The sequence below is a fragment of the Erinaceus europaeus genome, chromosome 19 (genome assembly GCF_950295315.1).
Source record: "Erinaceus europaeus chromosome 19, mEriEur2.1, whole genome shotgun sequence".
NCBI lineage: Eukaryota > Metazoa > Chordata > Mammalia > Eulipotyphla > Erinaceidae > Erinaceus > Erinaceus europaeus.
In genome coordinates, this window is record NC_080180.1 from 41,004,717 (window position 1) to 41,009,581 (window position 4,865).

A 4,865-nucleotide genomic window follows, 5' to 3' on the forward strand; every position below is an offset into this window, starting at 1 on the left:
ATGAACCAGAACTTTATCTGCAAATGAAAATATGGTTTTTTAGGATCCATTTAGGCAAGCTCTGTAGGGAAAATAGAAAGCTTATACAGGCAGAACTATCTCCAACAGGTAATGCAAGATACTCTATAAATGAGGAAAGAAAAGCATGCAAAAAAGACCTGAGAGATGCAATCACAGCTCACTGGGATGGCGTTCTTTCTTTTTTCTTAAAACATTTATTTATTCCCTTTTGTTGCCCTTGTTGTTTTATTGTTGTAGTTGTTGACGTTGTCGCTGTTGAATAGTACAGAGAGAAATGGAGGGAGGAGGGGAAGACAGAGAGGGGGGAGAGAAAGATAGACACCTGCAGATTGGCTTCACTGCTTGTGAAGGGACTCCCCTGCAGTTGGGGAGCTGGGCATTCGAACCGGATCCTTAATCTTTCCAGTCCTTGTGCTTTGCGCCATGTGCGCTTAACCCACTGCACTACCGCATGACTCCCTTTAAAACGAAAGGACCTGGTTCGAGTCTCTGGTTCGAGCCCTTGGCTCCCCATCTGTAGGGGAGTTGCTTAATGGGCGGTGAAGCAGGTCTGCAGGTGTCTGTCCAGTCCCGTTTCCCGCCCCCGTCTTCCCCTCCTCTCTCCATTTCTCTCTGTCTTATCCAACAGCAACTACATCAACAATAACAACAACAATAACTACAACAATAAAACAACAAGGGCATCAAAAGAGAATAAATAAATAAATAAATAAATAAATAAATTTTTAAAAAAGGAAACACTGACGAAAACCATAGGATAAGAGGGTTACAACTCCACACAATTCCCACCACCAGATCTCCATATCCCATCTCCTCACTTGATAGCTTTTCTATTCTTTATCCCTCTGGGAGTATGGATCAAGGGACAGAAGGTGCAGAAGGTGGAAGGTCTGGCTTCTGTAATTGCTTCTGTGCTGGACATGGGTGTTGGCAGGTTGATGCAGACTCCCAGCCTGTCTCTCTCTTTCCTTAGTGAAGTAGGGCTCTAGCCCCAGATTTGATTCCTGACACCACCACGTGCCAGACTTGAGCCCCATGTTCTAGTGTCTCTCATTCTTTTCCTAGCAAAAGTAAATACACACACACACACACACACACAAACACACACACACACACACACACACACACACACACACACACTGAGAAAGAGGGAGAGATAGATGCAAAAGGAATGAATAAATGCTCATCAATGAAGTAGCATGATGCCCTCTTTAAAGTTTTTGCTAATTCCTATAAGAAGACTGGTGTTTCTTCACACCTCCAAATTCCAGAATGCTGGCTTTGGTGGTGGGAGGAAAGGCTGAAGAATGTGGTCGAAGAACTAGTTTACTGCAACCATGACTGGGAGCTATGTATAGACTTCTGTTCCCTAATGATTCCAGTTAAAATATTCCCCTGAACAGTGCCGCTTCCACGGTTTGCTAGCCATCTTTAGCAAAATATGGAGGTTGACATAATATGCTCACTTTCAGCTGTGAAATTGTTCAATCAATAAGCCATGTTACTTACCTTAGCTTTTTATATTGTGCAGTTCTGACATCTTTGGTTTGCTGCCACTTCCAATAGTATACAACTATTATGCCCTTTCCTTATACTCCTTCCTTTGTACTGTTATTATTACAAATTGCATCTGCATACACTTCTCCCCAGGCTTCGCTTTATGTCTTTCTAAAGGTTTCTTTTGAATCCTATTAAGAAGAGGTTGTAAATTCAAAGTGCATTTGTACTATCTTGTATGTTTACTTATTTACTTATTACTGTGGATTTTTTTCATGTGACTTTAGGTTGATGAGATCTGTCTTTTCTTTTCAGCCTGAAGTTGAAAGTACTTGTAAGAATGTTCTACTATAGATGGATTCATGCTTTTTTTTTTTTTTCTTATCTGAGACAACTGATTTCTTATATATTCTTGAGTAGTGGTTTTGGCTGAATATATAATTCTTGGTTGGCAGGTTATTTTCAAGAAACTTCCAGTATTTTATCATACTGCTTTAGTCACTGATTAAAAACAGTTATTAATCTTATTAAGAATTTCATACTCAATAGGAGTTTTCTCTTACTGCTTTCAAATTTCTCTTTGTATTTAACTTTCAGTATATTGATGATAACATGACTAAATGTGAACCTGAATGCAGCCAACTTGGAGTTTATGCAGCTTTCTGAGTACATATAAATGTGTGTGTGTGTGTTTGTGTGTGTGTAATTTTTCAACAAATTGCAAATGCAGTCTATTATTATTTTTCAGGTATTCTTTTAGCTGCTATGTCTCCACTCTGAAACTCTTATTAGATATAATTTAGATCTCTGAAGTGTTGTGTATTTTAATGATTTATTATTCCTTTAATAAATAAAAAAATATCAACTGGCTAATCTTTAAATTCACTGTCTCTTACTTGCTCAGAAGTGTTGTACCAATGTTTTTTAGGCTATTGTACTTTCAGGATCAGAATTAATATTTTATCCCTTTTTGTTAAATTACTTTTGTTGCCTCCTATACCGGTATCACTTAGGAGCTACATCTACTTCATGGCACAAATAACACCAATAAGCAGACACTAATAATAACTGCCTGTTTTACTTACATCAGAGGAAAGCATGCCAATTTCTATGTGTTTCATTTGAAATAGTAGCACTTACTTCAAGGGGACTATTCTTGCATTCCCAAATCTCCTGTGAATACATCTGCTAGTTGAAAACTGTATCAATGTATAAAATCATCTTTCTAATTGGTTCTCAAAATGCTAACATGTAATAAATTTGTTGCATATCATTATGCATTTTCATTTTATACAATACTTTAACACTTTTTGTTAAAGGAACTTTCTTCTTAAAAATGTCATTTGCAAACATAAACTGAACCCTAATATTGAAAATTTCTTCTTTCAAATTCCTTTGTTGCTTTTGTTCATACACATGTACGAGCAAAAAGCAATAGCATGAAATCATTTACTGCTTCCTGGAAAATTACTCATTCTCTGCTAGATGCTCATCAAGTGTTATCAAGCATTTAGAAATACAAAAACAAAAAGCATAGCTAGTTAGAAGCAAAACCTTTTATTTAATTAGGAAATGACTATAATGACTTAAAACCTGTCTTCACAAAAAGTCTTTGGGAATATGCAAAAGACTGAAAGAAGAAACAGTACCTTATTTATTCTTCTAACCATCATGTTTTGAAGAGAATAGTGGCTCCACAAAATCTCTATTGGACTGTGGTGAGATACTAATATATCAAAATGTCACCCTGTAAATATAAGCAGTCTAACTAGTACAGAAAAAGTGGGATGGGGCCAGCCAGAGTGATAGCCCACAGATAGAGATTTGGTTTGGCAAACTGGAGCTCTACAAGTTCAAAACCTGTGGAGGAGGAGGGAATTGGAAAGGCTGGGTTGGGAAATCATTAGTATTTGATCTGCTTTATAGATATCCTTTTTCCTTAAGTGATTAAAATGGCATGGGTACTTTTATTCCTTTTGACAGCTTTACTATAAAGGAAATTCACTATAAAAGGGACACTTTATATAGTCTGACATCTTATAACAATGCTTATTTTAGGGACAGTAGTGCAACAGGTTAAGTGCCACAGGTGGCACAAAGCGCTAGGACCTGTATAAGGATCCAGGTTGGAGTTCCCATATCCTCACCTGCGGGTGGGGGGGTCGCTTCACAAATGGTGAAGCAGTTCTGCAGGTGTCTGTCTTTCTCTCCCTCTCTGTCTTCCTGTCCTCTCTTGGTTTCTTTCTGTCCTATCCAACAACAACAACAGCAATAACAATAGCACTAATAACAATGATAAACAACAAGGACAACAAAAAGAGGAACAAATTGGCTTCCAGGAGCAGTGGATTTGTAGTGCAGGCACTGAGTCCCAGCAATAACCCTTGAGGCAAAAAACAAACAAACAAAAAAACAATGTGTGGGGCATTAAGCCAGCCCCCCCATTCTGAATTGCTTATAGTATGGCCTATTTACATAATCATTGTTTTGCCTGAAAGATTACCCACCCATTCCTTTGATCTGTCTTCATTCTACCTCGAGACTCACCCTGCCTGCAGGGTATATTAATCCTGCCAGCTAAAACCCTAGCAACCGTTGTTATGGAAGCTTTCTACATTCCTGCTCTTTCTTTTCTCCACCCCCTTTCCCAGCCATCTCCAGTCTGACTTATCACTTCCGGTTTTACCTTATAAAGCCCACTTCTGTTCCTGGTTTCACTCTTCTTTTCTCTCCCTCGTCCCAATCTCAAGAAGGGCTGGTGTGCAGAGCGGGAGGTGGCCACTGCAGTTTGGCACCACATGGCTTAACCCTCTGTGCTCACACCTGACTCTGGGGCTCCCGCATGAATAAAGAATTGTATTACTACACAGGCCTGAGTTCCTGGTCTCTCTCCCTCACCGCTAGCCTGGCACCAATGCTTATTTTCACATAAATAATTTCAGACTTGATTTGAGATAACATGTTAAATACAAATCATTTGCTTCTTCCTTCCTTCTTTTCTCCATCACTTCCCCGTTTCTTTCTTTGAAGAAATCAGGTCTTAATTGCACACAATTTCACTTCTCCATGCCTTTTTTTTTTTTTTTTAACATGTAGGAAAAAAGAAATACAGATAGGAAGAAAGAGAGAGAAAGATGACAACATCATCCTACAACCCTGGAGAGCATGTATGGTAAGGCATCAATCTTACCAGGTGAGCTCTCTGGCCCCTGCTTCATGTTATACCTTATGACAGTGGCCAAATTATAGTTGAGAGAGTGATTGTTTAAGGAAATGATTTTTTTCAGAAAAGCTGTTTGGGATATAGGAGATAACATGTGAAAGATGAGGAAATAAATGAAGTGAAG